The sequence below is a fragment of the Anguilla rostrata genome, chromosome 14, assembly GCF_018555375.3.
Source record: "Anguilla rostrata isolate EN2019 chromosome 14, ASM1855537v3, whole genome shotgun sequence".
NCBI classification, from domain to species: Eukaryota; Metazoa; Chordata; class Actinopteri; order Anguilliformes; family Anguillidae; genus Anguilla; species Anguilla rostrata.
Window position 1 is genome coordinate 10,528,861 of NC_057946.1, and position 14,586 is coordinate 10,543,446.

The following is a 14,586-nucleotide window of genomic DNA, read 5'->3' on the forward strand; positions in this document are numbered from 1 at the left end:
AGGGTTGGCAAATTTTCCTTATCACTAGCCTAAATCTACATTCTCACTAAGTGTCCTATAGATTAGTTTATTTATAATGTGGCAGCTGCTCATTCTTTAACCCTACGTTTTCTGTATCCCTAGTTAGACTCTGCAATCCATCCATCCAAGTTTGTGTGTAGTTACTACAACAGGGGGTAGATGGAGAAGTTGCCACAAACATATTACATGTGCCTGATTGACCAGAAGAGTCTTTTGCTCTGGTTGAGCTATGAGGGTGGGACCTCCAACAGAATGATTTCTGTGAATTATAAAGTCTCTTCTGACCAGCCATGTGTAGTGGAGTTCCGATATATGAGTTAACATGTGAATGTCTACTACAGGTTGTGACATCATCCCATTACAATGCAATGAGATGACAATCAGTTTCCTTAGCTGGGGACCTAGGTCTTAAGCTTTGTGGGCTAGTCAGTTGTTCTTGTGCATCAAACATTTTCCATATCTTAATTTTTTCTAAAAAGGCAGAATGTGTTAATACCAAGTCTGTGGAAAGCGTACTAAACACTAAATATGAACACAGTTTGTAATAGTCCACTAAGAATCTTCTTTTGGGAAATGTCTATAAGGTTACAGGTTGAAATCCAGAGTGCTATCCAGGAATATTTGAAGGAATAACATTTAAAATGTCAGCTGTGTAAGTTAGATAATACAAAATTAACTTCATAACATATAAATAATATATAATAAAAAATTAGTCTTATTATTTACAGAGAACATGTACTGCAGGGTGATCAAATCCAGGTGGTGAGTGCCATTTTGAATGCCTCTAGTATGGCTGTCTGGCTTCAAACCAACAAGGTTAGTGAAGCAGTATTGCAGAATCTAACCGAACAAAACCATGCACTGTGAATGTGTCGCCCCTCTCACCAGCTTCAGTAGATGTGCTCACAATGTAGGCCTGCTTGGAAGCTCTTAACTGTAATCGGGTAAAGGGTTCGTGTCCCAGTAACGGGTGTTATGAAATAGTGATTTTCAGTGGAATTTCCAGTTTTTGGAATTGAAGTCTCTCTCTCTCTCTCTCTCTCTCTCTCTCTCCCTCTCCCTCTCTCTCTCCACACTAAAACTGGTCTCTCTCTCTCTCTCTCTCTCTCTCTCTTTCTCTTAATGCGCACACACACAAATGCATTTTTAGCCCCTGTGACATAACAGCCCTGCTGGTTCGGAGCATCAGTCTCCTCAGCCCTGGGATTAAAGCTCATTCAGAGCTGGGCTTTACTTTAGAGAGCCTGCAGATCAAACAGGATTAGCATCACAGAGAACCCTACCGCCACTCTGAGAGAAAGCTCCAACTCTCAAGGACCTGGTGCACTTCACATATGTGATATTTTAACAAAATTTCACATTATTTCTGTAAATTATACAGTTGATTATTCACTCAAACCACAAACTTAAAAGGAAGAAAAACTATTTAGAAAATGTCCAAATTTTTCAAGTAAATATTGAAGATATTAATTCAGTGTATGGTTATGTTTAATATTTTAAATGGTTATACTTTTATTGTGAATTGACTCTTATGGCAGATTTTCCACTGCACATGCATTAAATATATAGACATAAATGTACATGTTTAAACCATGAAAATGTTATTACTGACTATCTTTTTTGTGAACTTTTCAGTAAAGCAACAAGAATATTATGGCAAAATGCATACATATGCATTTTAACATGCTAATATGTTACAGTTAAGGTGTCAAGGACACTGTGCACAGGTTTGGTGAAGCTTGAGCCGAAGTATTTCTGACAGTCCACATGACCGTAATACATTGTAGGCTCGTAAACATCACCTCTGCACCCGAAGTAATGGCGGATAATGGAAGAGACGAGGAGGAACCACACCAAACACTGCCAGTGGCCTTGGACTCCCACCACCGCAGATCGTCTGAATTCGATCTCTGTCACCTTATGATGTGTGATACGCAGTAAATCACAATGCACGATAAAGTGTCTCTGCCCAAATCCTGTGATGATTATGTAATGCTTTATTCCTTTCTTTTACAGGCTTCAAGCCCCTGATGTGTAGAACATAAACTCAAGCTGCATATGGGCTTAATGTTCTATATTCATACACAAGTTAACACTTGGCTACCATTGTGTGAATATCTCAATTGACGACTATACAAAGAGAAGATAATTAAATGTCCAAATATCAGTCTTTCATTTAATGTAATTGTATGCCTTTCTATGGAAAACAGTGCTGTACAAATGTAGTTGCTGATATTACGAGAGTGCTATTGAAATGCAATTAAAACCCAGCGACATTCTCTTTGTTTTATGTCAAAAAAACAAAACTAAGAAAACATGTGGTGTGCCTGCGGTAATGGAAATCTCCAGATTGTAGTCTCTTTGTTTGCTTTTCAATTAATGTGCTCTGAGCCTATTATCCCTCCCTGCCCAATGGGTAAATAGATCTTGATGAGAAGTAATGGAGGGAGAATTCTTGGAGTTGACAACATGGAGATGGACTGTATACATGGAAATGTAGATTTCATGAATCTGAGGGTTGCTAAATGTACATTATTGTGATGGACTGAAATGGATTCAAAAGCCCACAAAGGCTTTGAAATGCAATTTTATTGGAATTATGTATCACCATAAATAACTGCAATAAAGATAGAGAAAATAATGCTTTTCAAACCAAAAAAAAAAAAAAAGAATAAATCAATTATCTTCATGGAAAAAAACTCAATGACCATGCTATAAATGTTGTTTGGCAATTTAAATAGATTCCATTTTCAACAAAATATAGAACGTAAAGAACCCAATATAAAATGATACAAGATTGGTGTTTTTCGTGTTTCAAATATGCTGGTATTGACATGTTTTGCATTTAGTGATTAGGTTTTGTGGTAGCATTACAATTACCCCTTTGATTTATATTCGTCCTCAAATGAGTAAATGCAGCAGCTTTATTAGGGTCTGGAATATACGTGTTATATTATTCCATATAAGGGTACTTCATCTTCTAGAAAGGCAAGAGATTTTCTTCTTGGTTAGTAAAGTTCAATTGCAGCTAAAGCAGGTTAATGCATAAATAGTGTCACATAGGGAGTCATTACTCAGGCAATGGATTTGTATGAAGTTACGGCCTAGAACATAACATGCTGTGCACATCCAGTGCTTTATGTCAAAGTTCTCGTAAAGCAAAGCACACATAAGATTTAACAACATACTAGAATTGAAGTGGTTATTGGGTGTTGCTTCAGTTACTGTACTTCGGCTGCCCTGTGACCTCAGCTGTTCTATATCCATAGTTTTGTCTTTTGCATGTCATTGCAGAAGTACATTGCTAGAAACATTCCTCAGTTTTAGTTCCAGACTGGAATACTTCAGTAGTTGTTCATGAACACATCCTACCTGCTCTGGTCTGAAAACACTGACATTGCCCAATGAGGCATGTACATGTCTTAAGAATCAAAACCAATGTGAGGACAGTCACAGGCACAGTCACAGTCCAATCGGAAATACCCATTCAGTTTAAGCACAACTGAATGAAATCTAAAATTATTTTGGTGCTAGAGACGCAAAAAGGGATAACTGCAAAATGACATATTAAATACAACTTATTGTTGCCATTTTTATCCGAACACAGGAGAAAGAGTAAACAGTACAATATCCAATCAGTTTTTGCTTAATATTTATTATACAAGGACATTGTGCAATTGTTGTACTTGGCTACGCCTTGGCAATCTCATGTACCACCTGAGTTGCACGAGGTGTGTATTCTACTGTAGGTGCACTCCTTTGTTCATTGTTAATCAGTGTTCTTGCTATGTACTCTTGTTCTTTTCATTTTTTGGAGCTGATAGGAATGTAAAAACACAAACATATTTGCATTTAAGTGCTTAATTAACTATTTGCATGTCAAGGATGGTCCGTGATATTATTTCATTGGTTTTCCACAGTACCACAGTTTGCAGAGCAGAATGTATTAGTACTTTATTGCATGTTTAATGATTGACCCACACCAGTTGTTCGCCATTTTTTAAAATAATGGTTCAAGCTGTTATTTCCCTTGATTGTCAGCCATAGGTATGGTTGACCATGTTGGACTAATGGAGCGCAGCACTGTTGCTGTTTCACACATGTGGAGGGGATGAGGACCCCTGTCATGTTTAGGTCACCAGTTAGTCACGCATGACATTTCAGTACTCAAAAGATCAGCGTCCGATTTCGAACCAAGAAACCAGGTGACTTGAGTTAACTGCGTAATCAACTGCTTTAACTGATTGCTGAATTGCAATTGCTGCTATTACTCAAGTTCTGAGTAATAACGAAAGTCAGAAGACCACGTGGCTCTCCAGGACCAGGAGTGAGGACCCCTGGCTCGAAGACATGCTTTTCACAGCATTTAAACTTCCATCCATGTTCAGTCTTCTTCCTGATTCTCCCCATATTAGATTAACTTATTATTTTTATAAATGTCTCAATTACAAACTCAGTTGTATGAATAGTCATTAACTGTGTCGTTGGAGTGCCTCTGGGGACCTCTTGATAATACTGTGATCATTGAAATACAAGTTTAAATCCGCTCAGGTCACATGGTGGGACACAAACTGGTGGCCCCAGTCATGTTATATGTTGCTGTGCATTGTGAGGCCTGTATGGACATGTCAGAGATTACACTATAAGGCTCAGGGAGAGAAACTTGATATCAATATTTAACCTATCAGCTGAAAACAGTGGTGTCACAAGGCAGGATTCTGTGTCTCAGTGGCCCTGGCAGAATGCAACGCTCCGTGTGCTGTATCGTGTCACAGTGCTGAGGTTGACCCATTTGCACTGGTAATGTAAACGCTAGAGGATGCATTTAGCTCTGAATAACGGGGTGCTTTTACCCCATAAATCCCACAGCTGCTCTGAAAGCAGGGTTAATGACGCAAGGGTTATTGGGTCAGTACAGATGAATTATTTCTCTTTTTTCGCAATGATTTTTATATTCAAGCTAGCACTCTGAAAAAATGAGAATGATCTACAGTGTATATGTAATGCATGTATATTATTGACCTCCAAGATCACATCTAAAAGGCTCATAAAATATATCTATATCTTTATTTATATTCTTTTGCTTTAAATATTTTAATCTGTTGGCTCTCATAATAGAAAATAAAAGGCAGCATAAATATAGAAAAGGGTATTTAGAATACCAAAAATGCTACAAAACGAAATGGTCTGAATAATGAAATTATCCAATTAGTTTTTCTATATTTTCCTAATAATTTTACATATATAATTCTTATTTGATTTTCACCATTGCAGAATGAAACATGTTATACACCTATGTGTGAGTACGTGTATGTGTGTGTGTGTGTGTGTGTGTGTGCGTGTGTGTTCCATTTTGTATGTGTGGCTGGTGATAAACGGGGTTGTGGGTAATTTTGCCTTTGTATGAGAAAGAGGCTTTGTATAACAAAGATGAAATAAAGATGCTATCTTGTCAAATATAAATTCAAATTCAAGCAAGAAATTACAACCTGACACTAAAATGGTGGACTCCAAATAGTCAGCCTGGTTAAAGTACATTTGACATTACATTAAAGTACGTCCTCAGACAGATCTGCGTAAGATGTGTTAAAGTGCAGGTGTTAAAATGACATTCAGAAAAATCATCTGTAGCCGCAGCCAGAATGGTGACAGAAGAAAACCTTTAAGGAGAAGTGGAAAAGTGAGGAGGCTTCTTAGATGGGGTGGCCTGTCCTCTGCATCCTGGAAGCTTGTCCAAGGATCCTGATTCTCTCATTTTGGATAATAGCGGTTCCAGATCGGATCATCTCGAGAACGAATCAGCCCAAGCTGACTATTCAACAGGATTCATTTAACAAGCATGGCCCCGATGTTGGATGCACATACTGATCTTCATTTTCTTATTTTCTACGGTAAACTTGCAGCATAAAGGCATTGCTCAATTGGTTTCAGTAAAGTCATTACAATTAGTTATGTTAACACTGCTGCTTCTGTACTCGTGGGCAATAAATGTTCTCCGTAATCGTGCTCATCAAGATTATTTACTCTTCCCTTTTTGTGGCTTCATCGTTTGATCCTGGGCTCCAAGCCATCACATACAATCCTGTGCTCCATTTTAGCTCCTTTGCCTTCTCATTTTACTTTGTAGATGATGTATGATAATCTTTTCCTCTGTTACCTTTTTTGGGTAACTAATTTGGTAACAAAATATCATTGATGGTTAAGATGAAAGATGTTGACAGACGTCACAATGCCATAAAATGTTCCAAGAAGTCAAATTATGTATTACATGGACATGTGAGAAATATGCATGTCACAATATATCTTCATCTTGGTGGTAACATTTTACCAGAAATTATATGGGATGTTCTTGTCCCTGTCTCTCTGCACACATCTTCTATAATTAAAATGAATGTGCCTGTGCCAACATTTTTAATGCCATGATTCCATTTCACCCTCCTACACTGGTTACTAAAATGACAGACTATCCTTTAAATTAATTTAGAAAAGAATATAGACCCAAATTAAACTTCAGTGACTTTATTACCTCTGAGTCTTTTTTAAGTAAACCGTCACCCTTACTTTTTTCCACAACCACTTTTTTCACTTCTGTAGTTCACTGACATAGGACATTGCATTTCAGGCACTTTTGTGGGCGGGGTCAGGAAGTGAGGTCAGAGACTTCTTTCGAGTTTGAATTCTCAAAATGGTGGAGTGTTTGGGATATGGGGGCGTGTTGCAAACGGAAAAGAAGCAATGGGTGTTATTTTTGGTTCTCAAGCAACCATTACATTTTTTTTGAAAGTGAACAAGACTTCATATCAATCTGGATCATTCTTCACTCCCTGAAATCACTGGAACTCCCATATTAGGTAAAACATTAAGGTGAGGCCTTCCCGTTTTATTCTATTTTGAATATGTTTTGCTTTGTGGATTGCTTTCAGTACTTTGTTTTTTTTTTTTGGACTTTGCTACATGGTAACCCAGACTCATGTATTTATTTATTTATCTATTTATTTTTTGCACATGAACATTTGAAGTATTTGATGCTTATAGCATAACATGCATGGATGCTGCGAAATGTTTGGTGACTGAATAGTTGAATGGTGGTTTTTTTCTATTGCTGTAAGTTGCTGAACTTGAGCAATACAACCCCAAATCATTAAAAAGTACATTTGATCACATATGTAATGTACACATTATACATTAGTTTGGCATCACAGATAATATATATAGATCTCATTGTCCTTTATGTCTTGTGTGCTTCTTGCTGGGAAGCCTCAGTGCTGATGGAATCACACTTTCTTGCCAGACAGGTGCTTTGTGCAGTCACAAACCCAAGTCAAAACATGTTCCTCAAACATTGTATTTCATCATGTCCATCTGAATAAAATAAAAAAAGTCTGCCTGTATGATTTGACATTATATTGACAAAAAGGGTTTGTTTTTGAATAGACCATTATGATTTCCCAAGACTCTTTGTTCTTTCCGTATCTACGGTACAGCTCCACTCAGCTTTGCTTGCAAATGGCGTGTCCTAGGGCAGGTCTGCACCCGCTAATGGAACTGCTGGTAACTGGACTACTGTGTGGAGGACTTTATTCCTGTTTTTATAGCAAACTCATTAAGTTCTCCTATAAACACTTAAAGGTCACATGCACTTGGAACAGAGGTCTGTCGCAATTAAATGAAGCAATAGGTTCTGGTACCGTGTGGAATAATGTTACCGTGTGTTCTTGTACTCTAAACCACCAGAGGGTTCATTTCAATCAATGTCTTGCATTTGACACCTCATTGCTATTTCAAATTAAAACTGTTCCAGACCCATTATACACTGTTTTGTTCCTGGGATGTCAAGAGGATGGCCACAGGCCCCCAGAGAATACCACCTGTGTCAGGTTCCAAGGTTGTGGGGGTGAGTAGTGGTAGTCCAGTCACTGGAAAGATTGCATCAGTTCAAATACGCTCTCGTGATATATGGGTTCCACAAGGTTGTGGCAGCTGCTTTGACTTTACTATAGTGTATGTTGGATCATACTGTACATGTATTTCTTTCATTGCTTTTCTGTTTTATGTATGCTATGCTACTGACTCCATATACAGTCTTCCTATCGTATAAAGTTTTCCCACCAAAACATTCGTCCTAGGTATTCTAAAGACTCCTGTGGCTCTTTTTGGAGTCTATAAAAGTGCTCTTTTGGCTCAGAATCTATCTAATGTTGTTAACGTTAGATGGATCCTTTGTTAAAGGCACTATGGTGCTCTCTGAATCAGCTGGGGCTTCAGGGAAATTTACAGGCAAAACAAAAGATATGGGTTTCTCCACTTACACCAGGCCCTGTCAAGCCTGTGCATGCCCTGGGCTGGACTGCGCTGCTGGGGTTTGGGGTTACAAAGTTTACGAGCGATGTGAACAGGTTCATCAAAGAGCCATTAGATACTTTGTGAGAGTAAACAATTTTTTCTCCAACCCTAGCCATTGTAGGTGACATGGGATGTGAAGTACATTGGGCTGAATGTATGAGTAGATTGTGGAATCGGCTACTGAACATGGGTGATTGTAGCTTATGCAAGACGCTACTCATGTGGACATACATATGACTTGGCAGAGCATATGCACATTTTATTTCAGAGATCAGGGTGTGAAGAAATGTATGTCCTGCAAGAAATTATGTAATACTAATATGAAAAGGGTTTTATGCAGTAAAAATGGTCTACTGAGATATGGAGTGAGCCAAAACTCAGAACATATAGTTTGATTAAAAATGAGTTCTGTAGAAAAAGATGTGAAATACAATCTACCCAAGAGGAGAAGATCCCTGTGTGACCAGATCAGGTCTAGAATACTGCTTTCATATCTGGAAACTAGATGTTGTGTTGATATTGATGAACAAGTCAGGCTGCTGTAATTGTGTGTCACGTAGTCCCATGTGAGGGGGTCCATTTTAGATGGTATGGCACGAAAGTAAAAATAATAATTCATTCATTCATCCATATTCGTGAGAACGAAGGAGAATTTTTCAAGACTGCATTCAGATTAAGGCAAAACATTTCAGGATTTGCTTATCAGATTTAAATCCATTAATATTCTGGGCACATCATTTATCTGTTTTCTAGCTAGATCCTTACTAGCCCCTAGCTACAGTACTTACTGCAGTTTGCTGGGTTTATCATTTTCATATATTTTGTATAGACACACATTAGCTTTAATTCAAGGGACTGAAAATTGCTAAATGGTACCTTATGAGATCATGTAATGTCACATTTCAAACCCTTCTCCTTTATTGTGCGTACGCAAGTTTAGTAAACTGAAACTGTAGATTTGGCTTGTCCATGAAGTAGGTTCAACTTTCAATTCCATTTTTTTTTTCCTTCAAATTAGCTGCTTTACAATCATATTACTTGCTTTGACCAACAGCATCAGGCTAATTAATTTGAGGAAATTCACAAGGTCAGTTATTTTCAATGTCTCATGGAATGTATCCTGCTTTGTCAATAAAGTGAACGGAGTGACTCCAGCCTTTTGACACTTTTCAGTGAAGCTCCATCAGCCGATCTGAGTATGTTCGTATTATGTGCCTGTGACAGCTGTGGAACTTTGTAAGGATTGGCACTGTCATGGGCTCCAATCAGATAAAATTGATGTTTAAACCAAACTAATATGATTTGAAATTTACCGTGAGGTTTAAGAGATTAAAGAGGGATTGTTCCAGATTTAGTGAAAACAGCTGTTAGATGGAAGCACCCGGGTGCTTGTGGTTCAAACTCCAGCAAGCAATGATGCAACGATGCATGATGCAACATTCATCAGGCTTCTAGTTGGGGACTTGGAAGGCTAATCACAGAATTGACAATTATTTTGGTTAAGACGGTTAGAATGTTCATGTTCCAGAATGACAATGGAAAACAGAAAAGCCTACCCAGGAACTAACATTATTTTCCAGAGAATATGAACCACTGTGAGACCATTTGAGTGATTAGGCACACAAATATATATATATACATATATTTTTAAGTTAGGGTCTCATAAGTCTTCCTCAGTGCTGTTGGTAAATATAATTTTCAGAAAATACAAATATAAAATGTGAAACATCTTTATAGTGGCACATACATATTGGTAATAAATTCAGATGTGCTCAGGGGATGTGCTGCTGTAAGATTTTGGCATTAAAGAAAAATCATTATTCACAGTTTATGGTCTTTACATGGGCCTCATGTGATTTGTTCTCTTCTTAATCAGCGTTGATGCTGTCATTGGCAGTCATTTTACTTGTGCCCTCTTAATTACTGTGTGACTAGTGATCTTTGAAATATGCAGTTTATTTGCATTTATATATTCTAAACCAGTGCATGAAATCATTCTGCAGGTTTAATTAACACTAAACTGAAACCTCATCATTTGCGATATTAATCTTGTGGCATTATGCAGGATTTCCATTTTTTATCCTTTGGAAAGCATGTTATCCCTGATAATCCCTCACCTTTATCACTAATTAAGGAAGGACATTAATTTGCAGCGTAAACACCAGGTTCCTTTGTTTCCCCAAACATCTTCATTGTGTTGACACTCCGGGGAATTGGATTTAAGTGATTCCCTCTGTGCTTAATATGTCAGAGAACTCATTTCAGAATGCATGATTCATGTTTGGGATCCTTAAAAAGAAGCAAAAACATTTTTTTTAAAATAATAATATTATGGTCCTTAGTTCTACTTTCAACAATGAAGTTACTTTTACTAATAGTAATTTTGTCCATTAGATAAGACTGTGGTTGCCATAAATGTGCTTAAACTCAGTATCAGTTGTCTGTCAGCTGTTGTATGGAACAGTTGTCTTTATGTAAGACATTAATCTATATATTTTTTTTCTCTTTTAAATTATGATCTTTTATGGTGCTTTTATGGTGCCTTTGTATGTAATTTCATCTATGTAATTTTCTTTCTTTTATATGGACCTTGAGTCCGAAATAAAGTTTTGGTTGATTGCTTGATTGATTGATATCACCCAATCCGGCTCAACATCTTAAGTCCCTGCCAGGTGGCGTAGTTACGATTGCTGAAGGGAAGGTTAGTTTAGTTCTAGAGTTTTAATTTTGAGTTGCATTATGGAGTACATAAGATGCATTTTCTGGTTATGTTTTGTGGTGGGATCTTAGTTGTGTGCTTTCTACCTCATTTCCATTTGTTCCTGTAGTACTGAATTTGGATAATCCTCTTGCAAAGTCTGTCTGTCTGCTCTTTCTCAGAGCTCCCATACCCTGAATTGCTTTTATTTTAAAATGTGCCAGTTCAGTATATTCTGTAATTCTCAACTAACCTGTTTTCATTGCATTGTCATGGTATGAGTCTTCAACGTGAATGATTATGCAAATTTTAAAAGGTAATGCCAAAGAAAAGAGCCCTAAAATAATGCTTATACTATGTTCTGTACTTAGCACGCTTAGCCTGTATATGTAATGTCAATGTTATGCTGTGACAGATGCATGATTTGTTGGATTGGAGTGTGCCAGAGCATGCCTACATTTCATTTATTCATTTATTTATTTTTAGTTAGGACTCATCCAGAGGGCCAAATAACGAACTTCACTCGTATCCAGCTCTGCCTGATACATGTTAATTTTCTCAATAGATTATGATAGATTTTATGCATTGATCTAATTCATCATGCTAATATTAAATAGCATGAAAGGTACTTTCTCATGAACATAAAATATCAATTTTAAAAAGTCAATTCATGATGTATATTTTTTTCAGTATCAATTGAATTTCTCAATAGTTTAGATTGTGTATCTCTCATTCTTAGTTCCAGAATTAAAATTTCTTAGGTAATACATTTACATGTACAGTAGATAAAACATAAATTAAAAAAAAAAAAATCTATGGCCATAAAACATATGACCTTCTCAGGTGACTCGGCATCAAAGCAGACGGATGCCGTCCTGCTTCCAGTGCCCAGTACGTGAGGCTTTAGATGTCTGAGACCCACAAATATATGTCACATGGGGGCTGATGGGATGTGAAGCCCAGAAGCCATTAAATATAATCCACAGCCTCCAGCCGTGAACTTCACCTTCCATCATCCTCTCTCTGCAGTGCTTTCTGGAACTCTGCCAAATAATTAAGCATTGATATCAATCAAAAATCTGAATGCCTTAACAGTTCATTCTCCAGCCGCGGAACCTCAGAAACACAAATGGCATCTAGATCATGGAATGCCTTTGAAGTACAAGTACAGAATGCAGAGAACCTTCCTTTAACTGATTATGATCCCAAACCTGTTTTTCAACAATGAAAAACCAACCTTTTAAAGAAGGCTCTTTTAATTATTTTATTTTTGCTTTTTTGTTTGTTTTTTTAATTACTTTTGATCACCTGCACTGAAGTTTTATGCCTTACCTTTGTGTATCTCACTGGCTTCCACTGATTAAGTGACAGACAAACACACAGACAGACAGACAACCTATCAAAATAAATTATACATTGTGTGTGTGTGTGTGCGTGCGCTTAGTGGAGTGTCCTGGTTTTGTGGTGCCTTACAACCTTATTAATATTGTTTGCTTGGGCAGTAATCTTTTGTCATTGTATTTAAAAACAGGGGCAAGTCGATATTACAATCATGAAATCAATGGAAATAAACAGCAAGCGACTTTGTGCTGGAAGAGCTTGCTGTCTGTATCCTTGTCTAATAAGGTTGTGTCTTTGCTGCCTTCATTATTTCACATTCACATGCCTTTCACTGAATTATTTCCAGTTCCTGTCCCTGCTTTGTCTGCACTTGCCAAAGCAGGGAGCCAAGCCATTGCTGATTATAAAAACAATTTTTGGTCATGTCTGGTCGCTTTTGAAAAGGTATATAACTGGATATCATAGCACCATTAATGTTGGGGTGCCCCCCTCCATTCATAAAGCAGACTCCAGAGACTGCCTGGGGTAACCATATCTCCTCAAGACAAATTATTAACAGGCTTATCCTATAAGAATGATTTACAAGCCAGGTGCTGTTGCAGGGGTCCGCTGATAAGATAGCATGCAATCTACATTTAACTTTTGAGAGAGTGACTGTTTATTATGCATGCTCTGACAGAACAATGCTCTGTGTTTTACATTCTGTTTGTGCTGATAATGCGGAAGGTTGTGTTGGAGCCCCGTTTGAAGTGGCTTTCTGTGCTCTGAAAGTCACACTCTGCTTTGGTGCCTTTGACTTAAGGCAACCGATTCCATGGAACGATCTATGGAGAGCGCCAGGGAGTCTGTCTCCAGCAGTCACCGGTTTGCATCCGCTTAGCTTACCAAACTGTCCTTAAGCAAAATACCCAGGTCTGAAGAGCAGGACAGTGAGACGAGATGACAGACGTGGGGGGTGGGGTCTATTCACCACTGGACGTGGGAGCAGCAGGGGCCTGTGGTGACCCCTCAAGTCTCACATATCCTGAACAGTCCCAATGGAAGATTTCATAACAATCCACCATGAGGGACACTTTGTATGCTGCAGTCTATTTACATGAGCATTTACATAGCACAGTGTTCCACTAAGGGGACCAAACTATCTTAACTGTCAGGTAACATGATTAAGATGTGTGAACAGTAAGTTAACATCATGTAATGGTCTTCCTATTGACATTAGATGACTAGCAGTAATTCTCATAAAAATTGTCAAAATAAAAAATATATAATTATTAAAATTTTAATATAAAATTTAAAATAAAATTCTGAAAAGAATTATCGAAATTATCTTTGATTCTTACTTCTTTCATTGCATGTAGTGTGTAGGCAGATATCTTTGGCCCTAAAATCTGCTAATAATAATAAGTTCTTAAAACATTAAATTCTGCATAACCTCATATTTTTACATAATGCAATATTATTATTGTTATTATTAGTCGTAGTCGTTGTAGTAGTAGCAGTAGTAGTCGTAATAGCAGCAGCTGACTGTGAAGTCTAACTACGGAACCTTCATACATTAACCAATTTTTAAAAACAACATTCAATGATGAATGTGTACAGAAAATATGGACTGTCAATGATCTGTAAATTATCCTCTGAAGTTGCTTTGGGGCCACTAAATACAGCTTGCTCATTCTGTTGAATTGTTGTTTTCAATGACATGGTTCATTTGGATCGATGGATACTACATAGCCATTCAATGATGTATCCACATAAACAGGAGGTAAACTATGTAAACCCTATGTAAGGAGCCTATAGCAGTTATATAGGGACCAAGTCAAAGTACTGCACTTCAGCACTGTTAATGATTGATGGTGGTAGCTGCTAGCAGACCCTTTGGCTATTTGATACCAGTAAAGAATATTGAACTTCTGTCATTCATTTCTCATAATATGTAAAGGAGGAATAAAGAAGGGATATTACAAGAAAAACTAAGAAAACATGTTCTCTGTAGACTACGGACATGGAAGTTTAAATGATGTGTGTTCGTCAATTTTATCATTGATAATTACAAACGGAGCAATGCAATTACCAGACAATTATTTCCAGTTTAATAAATTAGATATACATTAAACATTATGCATCACATTGCTTGAGTTGTCCCTTTAAAAACATTGCAGGTCAAGGGTCATGGCAAATAATGA

General features: G+C 37.4%; 1 long non-coding RNA gene across 2 annotated transcripts; it reads left to right on the forward strand.

Annotated features, from left to right (window-relative positions):
- Positions 1 to 6,722: 6,722 nt before the first annotated feature.
- On the forward strand, positions 6,723 to 13,891 carry LOC135240099 (uncharacterized). Of its 2 annotated transcripts, XR_010325592.1 has the most exons (4): positions 6,723 to 6,885; positions 7,823 to 7,915; positions 12,594 to 12,670; positions 13,316 to 13,891. It is a non-coding gene; the product is annotated as an uncharacterized LOC135240099 (long non-coding RNA). The 2 variants fall into 2 exon arrangements; XR_010325591.1 differs by lacking the exon at positions 7,823 to 7,915.
- The last annotated feature ends 695 nt before the right edge of the window (positions 13,892 to 14,586 follow it).